Here is a 13,238-nt window from a genome sequence, read left to right on the forward strand (position 1 = left end):
CAGTTACATTGTTCTGTTAATAGAGGGCAACACACAGGTCATAGTTCCAAACAGGGGTGCACAGTCTTCTTGCTAGCTTACATTTACAGTTCTATTTGGGATTCACCGCCTTTTCATAAACTGAGTACTCTTCCGGAGTATTTCTAACTTATGTAGGTGTTTTGGGGGTGTTACGTGCCTTTGTATGACTGCTGCAAACCACTTGATATTAGACATTGATTGGAAACGACATAAAAAATCCTGACACATATTGTAAGCGGACATAAAATGACTTATATTAGCTAATATAAGTAAACAGACATCACTCCCCCCTCCCCACAAAAAGGGATGTATGCGTACACAAAAAATAAAAATGAAAAACAAGCAACTACTGCAGTTAAAATCTAAAAATGTAAATTCAGTTACATGATCATGACTCGGAAGGGGAAGTTAAAAAGTAAAAAAACACACGGTAGGAGAGAGGTTAGCTTTACATGCCATGAGGGAGGAAGAGGTCTTCCAAGCACTGTTGTGTATGTTGGTCAATCCCTCTGAAACGCAAAAGGGATGTGCACATAGAAATCAAAGCAGAGTCATCCAGAGAGACTATTTAATTCTTTTTTTTTCAAATTCTCAAAAGGAAGCTGCTATCAAATTGAACTATTCATCACAGCCACTGCTAGGAAATCTATGTGCATAAAATGACAATACACCCAAAGGAAAACAAAATATAGCTATAACATGTCAGATTACTAAATTCAGAGTCCAGCCTACTAACCATTAGACCATGGAACCTAAATACTTCCGCAAATGCTGAACTTCATTATGCCAAAACAGAGGCAGTCAGAAACAATATTTAATATTGCTTAATCATATGCCTCAAGAGGAAGAATTTGATCTACATGCTCTATAAAGCACAGAGATTGCTATAGCACAACGTCAATCGACAACATCGCTGTGTTTGTATGATATCAGTCAATTGGGACTATGAATCTGTAAAAATCGTAAATGTGCTCTATATTGCCATTTCTGATTCATCGCTCTCAGGTGCATCTTGCAAGGGTTCCATGGTGTAATGGTTAGCACTTTGGACTTTGAATCCAACGATCCGAGTTCAAGTCTCGGTGGGACCGTTATCTTGCTCTTACACTCCATTTTCTAATTTCTCAAATTACAATTCAACAGAGTTAATATTCAGAAGTTCAGTCAACTCTCTCTGCACAACATTACATTTAAATGCACTTTGGTGCCTGATACCAATACAGTGATGCAACTACATATCGTTAATGTACAATCCCTAAGGTCAATCAGAGTGGGCACCCAGATATCTCTCAGAAACATTTTCCACAGATGAATAATGTCCAACCTTAACTCTATGAAAAGAAAAATGTACACACTATGTGCAGTAGATTCTCTGCTCACTGGAACATGCAGAAACAACATTGATGTGAAAAGATTGGAAAAAGCCCTATTTTATTAACATTAAAAAATGTTATACAATTATTTTGGTGAATCATATTCACTTTCACAATCATTCCTATGTTTCAAGCAATTTGATGGTCTTATTAAATGTGTAAAAAATGTAATTCTTTGAGTTGACAAACTGTATGGAGAGCAAACTTTTTATAACTTACAAGAGTTATGAGTTCTAGAAAGTAGTGCATTTACTGATCAAGTGCCCTTGTTTAAATGTACTTACTTTATTTGGATCACACCTTTCTCGAAAGAAGAAATAAACTCTAAATTATCATGAAACAATTCAACTGATTTTAGGGGCCTCCTGGGCTTTCAATGCAAATCGCTGAGATCAAAAGCCAGTTTAATAGCCATTATACCTTGGAGCTTTGGAGATATGAGAGTGGGCAGTTTCTTTGTGGCAAAAGAGAGTCATCCCCAGAAACTATTAATATTCTTTGGTCAAAGAAGACTGCCATCAAAGTGGGCTGTAAAGCAAAGCTATTGCTGTTATATCTATCTGCAAATGAAATGCAACTCTAAAAGAGAAGCAGCCCCAAGGTCCCACCGAGACTTGAACTCGGATCGCTGGATTCAGAGTCCAGAGTGCTAACCATTACACCATGGAACCCACATATTCAGTAGCATGATGCACTTCATTCTGGAAAAACAGAGCACATCAGAGAAAATATGTAATATTCCTATATCATTAGACTCCAGAGGAAGAATTTGATCCAAATGAGACATGAAGCCAATACTTTGCGATTGCACAGCATCCAACAGCAACAGTGCTGCTTCGATATAATATCAGTAAACGGTTACTATAGGTCAGTAAAAATCTTGACTGTGCCCTATATTCTCATTGCCCTTATGAAGCTCTGCTCAACAAGGGTTCCATGGTGTAATGGTTAGCACTTTGGACTTTGAATCCAGCGATCCGAGTTCAAGTCTCGGTGGAACCTCTCTCTTGCTCTAACACACTTTGTCTCCTTGTTGTCTTAATTTATAGGCCAAAGATAGTAATATTCATAAGGTTAGTGGTGTAGGGTATTCATTTTCGCTCTCACTCTCTGGCATAACTTTTCATAAAAATCCACTTTTGTGCCTAGCACCTTAACCTTTATGCATTTTTTTTAAATGTATGAACAGTGAGGTCATTCTGAGTCGATGGGCAGATCTGCATCGGAAACATACATAAAAGATTTGACATTTTCAAACTTAACTCAATGTTAAGAAACATGCTCAATCTGTGACCCAATGGATTCTCTTTTTACTTGAAGATGCAGCAACAACATTAATAATACCATTTTGGGAAAAGCAGCTCTATTGTATCGCCATTCTCTTTCAAAATTGTTAAAGGGTTAATCCTATGAAAAGCGACCACATTCAGAATCAATGATATTAATCAAGCGTCTTAACAGCCTTTACATGTTTGTAAAATGAAGGTATCAGTTTGAGATGAAAAATAGAACGAAGAACACACTTTTCTTAATTCACAAAAGGCCTGAGGTGTATAAATACTGTTTGTACCGACCAAGGGCCCATTCGTGAATGTACTTACTTTAGTTGGATCATACCTTTCTTCAAAGAAGACATCCACAATAAACGATAAGGGAAAGGTTCGACTGATGGTAAACTCTTACAGAGATTTGAATGCAAATTATTGGATTCAACCTCCAGGGTGCTACCATTACACCATGGGTCTTTCACACCACAGAAAGTGGTGGGTTTCATTGTGGCTAAAGAGCGTCATCCATGGAAAATCTTTCTTTTTTCAAATGCACCCAGGGAATAATGCTATGAAAGTGGGCGACACAGCAGTGTCATTGCTATTAAAACAAGACACTGAGAGGAAAACAAACACAGTAATTCCCAAGGTCCCACCGAGATTTGAACTCGGCTCGCTGGATTCAGAGTCCAGAGTGCTAACCATTACACCATGGAACCTACATACTTAGTGACATGATGAACGTCATTGCAGCAAAAAAAGAGCCTTTTAGAGAATGTATGCAATATTCTTTTATCTTATGCCTCCAGAGGAAGAATCCTATCCAAATGAGCTGTAAAGCAAAGAGTTTGCTATTGCGCAACAACCAACTAAACAGTTCCACATTTGCATAATATCCGTGGGCTAGGAATATGAGTTTGTTAAAATGATGCATGAGATCTCGATTCTCATTTCTGTTACAACTCTGTCAGGTTGCACCAGCAAGGGGCCCATGGTGTAATGGTTAGCAAAGAACATTACTGAAGGGCCCCTCGGCCAGCCAGAAAGCCAAAATGGAGAGAACGGGCATGGACTGGTTGTGAATGAGCTTCAAAATGCGTTCACAGGTAATTGAACTGGTGATCTCCTCAGTTTATACACCTGGAACTCCTGTCAATAGCAACAGTCGGCAGCTGGGTTGCCAGACATTTCGTCGAAAAAAATTTGTCGACAGGACAATTGGTCGAAACCATTTGGGCGAAAACCAAATGGTCGAATTGCTTTGTTTTTTATTTTCACATTTTTTTTGGGGGGGGGGGTTTGGGTGGTCCCCCCAACCCCCTTTTTTTCTAAAAACCCCTTTTTTTCCCTAAACTACAACCTAAAAAATATATATATAAATAAATAAAAAAAACGACCATTTGGCTTTCGACCAAATTACGTCGACCAAATGTCTTTCGACGAAATGTCTTTCGACGAAATGTCCGGACAGCGGCAGCTGGTCTGTGTCAGTAATGGCAATTTGATTTTGCCATTTTCACAACTCCCTAATAAATGAACAAAATGTTCCATTTGTAGGCACAGTTACATGCTATGGTATGTATACCATGCTTAATAACCACCATAGGAGGCTCAGAGCACCATCCGCATTCTTACGTACAAAACATGTAAGGAAATAATCAGATCTTTTGCTCTGCAGGAGTCAGGCTTCTTTAAAGCCTGACAAAGTGGCAGAGTGCCATTGTAAACTGAGGCATGATGAAACCATGCCCAAGAACCCAGGCAGGTTAAACCCTTCCACTCATGCCCCTAGGCCCCGAATGGCCACGAACGGCCAGGTTCTATAGCCAGGGCAGCTGGCATGGATTATGGACACTTTTAACATAGGGTGGTTTTTCAACCTTATCTCCTCTGGGAGCAAAGCGCTGGACAGGGTTTCCTGTACGTTTTTGAGGTTCGCAGGGATCTATGTGTGGATGTTTCTTGGTGTGAAAAGCATGACACCTTTTGGGGTGACACCAGGCTCTTCTGGGAGTTAATTTGCATAATCTCTACTTTCTATTTTATGTGACATGGGCTGCAGTTACATTGTTCTGTTAATAGAGGGCAACACACAGGTCATAGTTCCAAACAGGGGTGCACAGTCTTCTTGCTAGCTTACATTTACAGTTCTATTTGGGATTCACCGCCTTTTCATAAACTGAGTACTCTTCCGGAGTATTTCTAACTTATGTAGGTGTTTTGGGGGTGTTACGTGCCTTTGTATGACTGCTGCAAACCACTTGATATTAGACATTGATTGGAAACGACATAAAAAATCCTGACACATATTGTAAGCGGACATAAAATGACTTATATTAGCTAATATAAGTAAACAGACATCACTCCCCCCTCCCCACAAAAAGGGATGTATGCGTACACAAAAAATAAAAATGAAAAACAAGCAACTACTGCAGTTAAAATCTAAAAATGTAAATTCAGTTACATGATCATGACTCGGAAGGGGAAGTTAAAAAGTAAAAAAACACACGGTAGGAGAGAGGTTAGCTTTACATGCCATGAGGGAGGAAGAGGTCTTCCAAGCACTGTTGTGTATGTTGGTCAATCCCTCTGAAACGCAAAAGGGATGTGCACATAGAAATCAAAGCAGAGTCATCCAGAGAGACTATTTAATTCTTTTTTTTTCAAATTCTCAAAAGGAAGCTGCTATCAAATTGAACTATTCATCACAGCCACTGCTAGGAAATCTATGTGCATAAAATGACAATACACCCAAAGGAAAACAAAATATAGCTATAACATGTCAGATTACTAAATTCAGAGTCCAGCCTACTAACCATTAGACCATGGAACCTAAATACTTCCGCAAATGCTGAACTTCATTATGCCAAAACAGAGGCAGTCAGAAACAATATTTAATATTGCTTAATCATATGCCTCAAGAGGAAGAATTTGATCTACATGCTCTATAAAGCACAGAGATTGCTATAGCACAACGCCAATCGACAACATCGCTGTGTTTGTATGATATCAGTCAATTGGGACTATGAATCTGTAAAAATTGTAAATGTGCTCTATATTGCCATTTCTGATTCATCACTCTCAGGTGCATCTTGCAAGGGTTCCATGGTGTAATGGTTAGCACTTTGGACTTTGAATCCAACGATCCGAGTTCAAGTCTCGGTGGGACCGTTATCTTGCTCTTACACTCCATTTTCTAATTTCTCAAATTACAATTCAACAGAGTTAATATTCAGAAGTTCAGTCAACTCTCTCTGCACGACATTACATTTAAATGCACTTTGGTGCCTGATACCAATACAGTGATGCAACTACATATCGTTAATGTACAATCCCTAAGGTCAATCAGAGTGGGCACCCAGATATCTCTCAGAAACATTTTCCACAGATGAATAATGTCCAACCTTAACTCTATGAAAAGAAAAATGTACACACTATGTGCAGTAGATTCTCTGCTCACTGGAACATGCAGAAACAACATTGATGTGAAAAGATTGGAAAAAGCCCTATTTTATTAACATTAAAAAATGTTATACAATTATTTTGGTGAATCATATTCACTTTCACAATCATTCCTATGTTTCAAGCAATTTGATGGTCTTATTAAATGTGTAAAAAATGTAATTCTTTGAGTTGACAAACTGTATGGAGAGCAAACTTTTTATAACTTACAAGAGTTATGAGTTCTAGAAAGTAGTGCATTTACTGATCAAGTGCCCTTGTTTAAATGTACTTACTTTATTTGGATCACACCTTTCTCGAAAGAAGAAATAAACTCTAAATTATCAGGAAACAATTCAACTGATTTTAGGGGCCTCCTGGGCTTTCAATGCAAATCGCTGAGATCAAAAGCCAGTTTAATAGCCATTATACCTTGGAGCTTTGGAGATATGAGAGTGGGCAGTTTCTTTGTGGCAAAAGAGAGTCATCCCCAGAAACTATTAATATTCTTTGGTCAAAGAAGACTGCCATCAAAGTGGGCTGTAAAGCAAAGCTATTGCTGTTATATCTATCTGCAAATGAAATGCAACTCTAAAAGAGAAGCAGCCCCAAGGTCCCACCGAGACTTGAACTCGGATCGCTGGATTCAGAGTCCAGAGTGCTAACCATTACACCATGGAACCCACATATTCAGTAGCATGATGCACTTCATTCTGGAAAAACAGAGCACATCAGAGAAAATATGTAATATTCCTATATCATTAGACTCCAGAGGAAGAATTTGATCCAAATGAGACATGAAGCCAATACTTTGCGATTGCACAGCATCCAACAGCAACAGTGCTGCTTCGATATAATATCAGTAAACGGTTACTATAGGTCAGTAAAAATCTTGACTGTGCCCTATATTCTCATTGCCCTTATGAAGCTCTGCTCAACAAGGGTTCCATGGTGTAATGGTTAGCACTTTGGACTTTGAATCCAGCGATCCGAGTTCAAGTCTCGGTGGAACCTCTCTCTTGCTCTAACACACTTTGTCTCCTTGTTGTCTTAAATTATAGGCCAAAGATAGTAATATTCATAAGGTTAGTGGTGTAGGGTATTCATTTTCGCTCTCACTCTCTGGCATAACTTTTCATAAAAATCCACTTTTGTGCCTAGCACCTTAACCTTTATGCATTTTTTTAAAATGTATGAACAGTGAGGTCATTCTGAGTCGATGGGCAGATCTGCATCGGAAACATACATAAAAGATTTGAAATTTTCAAACTTAACTCAATGTTAAGAAACATGCTCAATCTGTGACCCAATGGATTCTCTTTTTACTTGAAGATGCAGAAACAACATTAATAATACCATTTTGGGAAAAGCAGCTCTATTGTATCGCCATTCTCTTTCAAAATTGTTAAAGGGTTAATCCTATGAAAAGCGACCACATTCAGAATCAATGATATTAATCAAGCGTCTTAACAGTCTTTACATGTTTGTAAAATGAAGGTATCAGTTTGAGATGAAAAATAGAACGAAGAACACACTTTTCTTAATTCACAAAAGGCCTGAGGTGTATAAATACTGTTTGTACCGACCAAGGGCCCATTCGTGAATGTACTTACTTTAGTTGGATCATACCTTTCTTCAAAGAAGACATCCACAATAAACGATAAGGGAAAGGTTCGACTGATGGTAAACTCTTACAGAGATTTGAATGCAAATTATTGGATTCAACCTCCAGGGTGCTACCATTACACCATGGGTCTTTCACACCACAGAAAGTGGTGGGTTTCATTGTGGCTAAAGAGCGTCATCCATGGAAAATCTTTCTTTTTTCAAATGCACCCAGGGAATAATGCTATGAAAGTGGGCGACACATCAGCGTCATTGCTATTAAAACAAGACACTGAGAGGAAAACAAACACAGTAATTCCCAAGGTCCCACCGAAATTTGAACTCGGATCGCTGGATTCAGAGTCCAGAGTGCTAACCATTACACCATGGAACCTACATACTTAGTGACATGATGAACGTCATTGCAGCAAAAAAAGAGCCTTTTAGAGAATGTATGCAATATTCTTTTATCTTATACCTCCAGAGGAAGAATCCTATCCAAATGAGCTGTAAAGCAAAGAGTTTGCTATTGCGCAACAACCAACTAAACAGTTCCACATTTGCATAATATCCGTGGGCTAGGAATATGAGTTTGTTAAAATGATGCATGAGATCTCGATTCTCATTTCTGTTACAACTCTGTCAGGTTGCACCAGCAAGGGGCCCATGGTGTAATGGTTAGCAAAGAACATTACTGAAGGGCCCCTCGGCCAGCCAGAAAGCCAAAATGGAGAGAACGGGCATGAACTGGTTGTGAATGAGCTTCAAAATGCGTTCACAGGTAATTGAACTGGTGATCTCCTCAGTTTATACACCTGGAACTCCTGTCAATAGCAACAGTCGGCAGCTGGGTTGCCAGACATTTCGTCGAAAAAAATATGTCGACAGGACAATTGGTCGAAACCATTTGGTCGAAAACCAAATGGTCGAATTGCTTTGTTTTTTATTTTCAAATTTTTTTTGGGGGGGGGGGTTTGGGGGGGTCCCCCCAACCCCCTTTTTTTCTAAAAACCCCTTTTTTTCCCTAAACTACAACCTAAAATATATATATATAAATAAATAAAAAAAACGACCATTTGGCTTTCGACCAAATTACGTCGACCAAATGTCTTTCGACGAAATGTCTTTCGACGAAATGTCCGGACAGCGGCAGCTGGTCTGTGTCAGTAATGGCAATTTGATTTTGCCATTTTCACAACTCCCTAATAAATGAACAAAATGTTCCATTTGTAGGCACAGTTACATGCTATGGTATGTATACCATGCTTAATAACCACCATAGGAGGCTCAGAGCACCATCCGCATTCTTACGTACAAAACATGTAAGGAAATAATCAGATCTTTTGCTCTGCAGGAGTCAGGCTTCTTTAAAGCCTGACAAAGTGGCAGAGTGCCATTGTAAACTGAGGCATGATGAAACCATGCCCAAGAACCCAGGCAGGTTAAACCCTTCCACTCATGCCCCTAGGCCCCGAATGGCCACGAACGGCCAGGTTCTATAGACAGGGCAGCTGGCATGGATTATGGACACTTTTAACATAGGGTGGTTTTTCAACCTTATCTCCTCTGGGAGCAAAGCGCTGGACAGGGTTTCCTGTACGTTTTTGAGGTTCGCAGGGATCTATGTGTGGATGTTTCTTGGTGTGAAAAGCATGACACCTTTTGGGGTGACACCAGGCTCTTCTGGGAGTTAATTTGCATAATCTCTACTTTCTATTTTATGTGACATGGGCTGCAGTTACATTGTTCTGTTAATAGAGGGCAACACACAGGTCATAGTTCCAAACAGGGGTGCACAGTCTGCTTGCTAGCTTACATTTACAGTTCTATTTGGGATTCACCGCCTTTTCATAAACTGAGTACTCTTCCGGAGTATTTCTAACTTATGTAGGTGTTTTGGGGGTGTTACGTGCCTTTGTATGACTGCTGCAAACCACTTGATATTAGACATTGATTGGAAACGACAAAAAAAATCCTGACACATATTGTAAGCGGACATAAAATGACCTATATTAGCTAATATAAGTAAACAGACATCACTCCCCCCTCCCCACAAAAAGGGATGTATGCGTACACAAAAAATAAAAATGAAAAACAAGCAACTACTGCAGTTAAAATCTAAAAATGTAAATTCAGTTACATGATCATGACTCGGAAGGGGAAGTTAAAAAGTAAAAAAACACACGGTAGGAGAGAGGTTAGCTTTACATGCCATGAGGGAGGAAGAGGTCTTCCAAGCACTGTTGTGTATGTTGGTCAATCCCTCTGAAACGCAAAAGGGATGTGCACATAGAAATCAAAGCAGAGTCATCCAGAGAGACTATTTAATTCTTTTTTTTTCAAATTCTCAAAAGGAAGCTGCTATCAAATTGAACTATTCATCACAGCCACTGCTAGGAAATCTATGTGCATAAAATGACAATACACCCAAAGGAAAACAAAATATAGCTATAACATGTCAGATTACTAAATTCAGAGTCCAGCCTACTAACCATTAGACCATGGAACCTAAATACTTCCGCAAATGCTGAACTTCATTATGCCAAAACAGAGGCAGTCAGAAACAATATTTAATATTGCTTAATCATATGCCTTAAGAGGAAGAATTTGATCTACATGCTCTATAAAGCACAGAGATTGCTATAGCACAACGTCAATCGACAACATCGCTGTGTTTGTATGATATCAGTCAATTGGGACTATGAATCTGTAAAAATTGTAAATGTGCTCTATATTGCCATTTCTGATTCATCGCTCTCAGGTGCATCTTGCAAGGGTTCCATGGTGTAATGGTTAGCACTTTGGACTTTGAATCCAACGATCCGAGTTCAAGTCTCGGTGGGACCGTTATCTTGCTCTTACACTCCATTTTCTAATTTCTCAAATTACAATTCAACAGAGTTAATATTCAGAAGTTCAGTCGACTCTCTCTGCACGACATTACATTTAAATGCACTTTGGTGCCTGATACCAATACAGTGATGCAACTACATATCGTTAATGTACAATCCCTAAGGTCAATCAGAGTGGGCACCCAGATATCTCTCAGAAACATTTTCCACAGATGAATAATGTCCAACCTTAACTCTATGAAAAGAAAAATGTACACACTATGTGCAGTAGATTCTCTGCTCACTGGAACATGCAGAAAAAACATTGATGTGAAAAGATTGGAAAAAGCCCTATTTTATTAACATTAAAAAATGTTATACAATTATTTTGGTGAATCATATTCACTTTCACAATCATTCCTATGTTTCAAGCAATTTGATGGTCTTATTAAATGTGTAAAAAATGTAATTCTTTGAGTTGACAAACTGTATGGAGAGCAAACTTTTTATAACTTACAAGAGTTATGAGTTCTAGAAAGTAGTGCATTTACTGATCAAGTGCCCTTGTTTAAATGTACTTACTTTATTTGGATCACACCTTTCTCGAAAGAAGAAATAAACTCTAAATTATCAGGAAACAATTCAACTGATTTTAGGGGCCTCCTGGGCTTTCAATGCAAATCGCTGAGATCAAAAGCCAGTTTAATAGCCATTATACCTTGGAGCTTTGGAGATATGAGAGTGGGCAGTTTCTTTGTGGCAAAAGAGAGTCATCCCCAGAAACTATTAATATTCTTTGGTCCAAGAAGACTGCCATCAAAGTGGGCTGTAAAGCAAAGCTATTGCTGTTATATCTATCTGCAAATGAAAGGCAACTCTAAAAGAGAAGCAGCCCCAAGGTCCCACCGAGACTTGAACTCGGATCGCTGGATTCAGAGTCCAGAGTGCTAACCATTACACCATGGAACCCACATATTCAGTAGCATGATGCACTTCATTCTGGAAAAACAGAGCACATCAGAGAAAATATGTAATATTCCTATATCATTAGACTCCAGAGGAAGAATTTGATCCAAATGAGACATGAAGCCAATACTTTGCGATTGCACAGCATCCAACAGCAACAGTGCTGCTTCGATATAATATCAGTAAACGGTTACTATAGGTCAGTAAAAATCTTGACTGTGCCCTATATTCTCATTGCCCTTATGAAGCTCTGCTCAACAATGGTTCCATGGTGTAATGGTTAGCACTTTGGACTTTGAATCCAGCGTTCCGAGTTCAAGTCTCGGTGGAACCTCTCTCTTGCTCTAACACACTTTGTCTCCTTGTTGTCTTAAATTATAGGCCAAAGATAGTAATATTCATAAGGTTAGTGGTGTAGGGTATTCATTTTCGCTCTCACTCTCTGGCATAACTTTTCATAAAAATCCACTTTTGTGCCTAGCACCTTAACCTTTATGCATTTTCTTTAAATGTATGAACAGTGAGGTCATTCTGAGTCGATGGGCAGATCTGCATCGGAAACATACATAAAAGATTTGAAATTTTCAAACTTAACTCAATGTTAAGAAACATGCTCAATCTGTGACCCAATGGATTCTCTTTTTACTTGAAGATGCAGCAACAACATTAATAATACCATTTTGGGAAAAGCAGCTCTATTGTATCGCCATTCTCTTTCAAAATTGTTAAAGGGTTAATCCTATGAAAAGCGACCACATTCAGAATCAATGATATTAATCAAGCGTCTTAACAGTCTTTACATGTTTGTAAAATGAAGGTATCAGTTTGAGATGAAAAATAGAACGAAGAACACACTTTTCTTAATTCACAAAAGGCCTGAGGTGTATAAATACTGTTTGTACCGACCAAGGGCCCATTCGTGAATGTACTTACTTTAGTTGGATCATACCTTTCTTCAAAGAAGACATCCACAATAAACGATAAGGGAAAGGTTCGACTGATGGTAAACTCTTACAGAGATTTGAATGCAAATTATTGGATTCAACCTCCAGGGTGCTACCATTACACCATGGGTCTTTCACACCACAGAAAGTGGTGGGTTTCATTGTGGCTAAAGAGCGTCATCCATGGAAAATCTTTCTTTTTTCAAATGCACCCAGGGAATAATGCTATGAAAGTGGGCGGCACATCAGCGTCATTGCTATTAAAACAAGACACTGAGAGGAAAACAAACACAGTAATTCCCAAGGTCCCACCGAGATTTGAACTCGGATCGCTGGATTCAGAGTCCAGAGTGCTAACCATTACACCATGGAACCTACATACTTAGTGACATGATGAACGTCATTGCAGCAAAAAAAGAGCCTTTTAGAGAATGTATGCAATATTCTTTTATCTTATGCCTCCAGAGGAAGAATCCTATCCAAATGAGCTGTAAAGCAAAGAGTTTGCTATTGCGCAACAACCAACTAAACAGTTCCACATTTGCATAATATCCGTGGGCCAGGAATATGAGTTTGTTAAAATGATGCATGAGATCTCGATTCTCATTTCTGTTACAACTCTGTCAGGTTGCACCAGCAAGGGGCCCATGGTGTAATGGTTAGCAAAGAACATTACTGAAGGGCCCCTCGGCCAGCCAGAAAGCCAAAATGGAGAGAACGGGCATGAACTGGTTGTGAATGAGCTTCAAAATGCGTTCACAGGTAATTGAACTGGTGATCTCCTCAGTT

General features: G+C 39.0%; 12 non-coding genes across 12 annotated transcripts; 6 read left to right on the plus strand and 6 right to left on the minus strand.

Annotated features, from left to right (window-relative positions):
- Positions 1-1,040: 1,040 nt before the first annotated feature.
- Positions 1,041-1,112, plus strand: TRNAQ-UUG (transfer RNA glutamine (anticodon UUG)). The gene has a single exon. It is a non-coding gene; the product is annotated as a tRNA-Gln (tRNA).
- Positions 1,113-1,993: 881 nt separating this feature from the next.
- On the minus strand, positions 1,994-2,065 carry TRNAQ-CUG (transfer RNA glutamine (anticodon CUG)). Its single transcript has one exon. It is a non-coding gene; the product is annotated as a tRNA-Gln (tRNA).
- A 259-nt stretch (positions 2,066-2,324) lies between these two features.
- Positions 2,325-2,396, plus strand: TRNAQ-UUG (transfer RNA glutamine (anticodon UUG)). Its single transcript has one exon. It is a non-coding gene; the product is annotated as a tRNA-Gln (tRNA).
- Positions 2,397-3,309: 913 nt separating this feature from the next.
- TRNAQ-CUG (transfer RNA glutamine (anticodon CUG)) lies at positions 3,310-3,381 on the minus strand. The gene has a single exon. It is a non-coding gene; the product is annotated as a tRNA-Gln (tRNA).
- A 2,380-nt stretch (positions 3,382-5,761) lies between these two features.
- TRNAQ-UUG (transfer RNA glutamine (anticodon UUG)) lies at positions 5,762-5,833 on the plus strand. Its single transcript has one exon. It is a non-coding gene; the product is annotated as a tRNA-Gln (tRNA).
- Positions 5,834-6,714: 881 nt separating this feature from the next.
- Positions 6,715-6,786, minus strand: TRNAQ-CUG (transfer RNA glutamine (anticodon CUG)). Its single transcript has one exon. It is a non-coding gene; the product is annotated as a tRNA-Gln (tRNA).
- Positions 6,787-7,045: 259 nt separating this feature from the next.
- TRNAQ-UUG (transfer RNA glutamine (anticodon UUG)) lies at positions 7,046-7,117 on the plus strand. Its single transcript has one exon. It is a non-coding gene; the product is annotated as a tRNA-Gln (tRNA).
- Positions 7,118-8,030: 913 nt separating this feature from the next.
- TRNAQ-CUG (transfer RNA glutamine (anticodon CUG)) lies at positions 8,031-8,102 on the minus strand. The gene has a single exon. It is a non-coding gene; the product is annotated as a tRNA-Gln (tRNA).
- Positions 8,103-10,483: 2,381 nt separating this feature from the next.
- On the plus strand, positions 10,484-10,555 carry TRNAQ-UUG (transfer RNA glutamine (anticodon UUG)). Its single transcript has one exon. It is a non-coding gene; the product is annotated as a tRNA-Gln (tRNA).
- An 881-nt stretch (positions 10,556-11,436) lies between these two features.
- On the minus strand, positions 11,437-11,508 carry TRNAQ-CUG (transfer RNA glutamine (anticodon CUG)). The gene has a single exon. It is a non-coding gene; the product is annotated as a tRNA-Gln (tRNA).
- Positions 11,509-11,767: 259 nt separating this feature from the next.
- On the plus strand, positions 11,768-11,839 carry TRNAQ-UUG (transfer RNA glutamine (anticodon UUG)). The gene has a single exon. It is a non-coding gene; the product is annotated as a tRNA-Gln (tRNA).
- A 913-nt stretch (positions 11,840-12,752) lies between these two features.
- Positions 12,753-12,824, minus strand: TRNAQ-CUG (transfer RNA glutamine (anticodon CUG)). Its single transcript has one exon. It is a non-coding gene; the product is annotated as a tRNA-Gln (tRNA).
- Between the last annotated feature and the right edge of the window lie 414 nt (positions 12,825-13,238).

This window comes from Ambystoma mexicanum, chromosome 5p (genome assembly GCF_040938575.1).
Source record: "Ambystoma mexicanum isolate Mex_15411 chromosome 5p, UKY_AmexF1_1, whole genome shotgun sequence".
NCBI classification, from domain to species: domain Eukaryota; kingdom Metazoa; phylum Chordata; class Amphibia; order Caudata; family Ambystomatidae; genus Ambystoma; species Ambystoma mexicanum.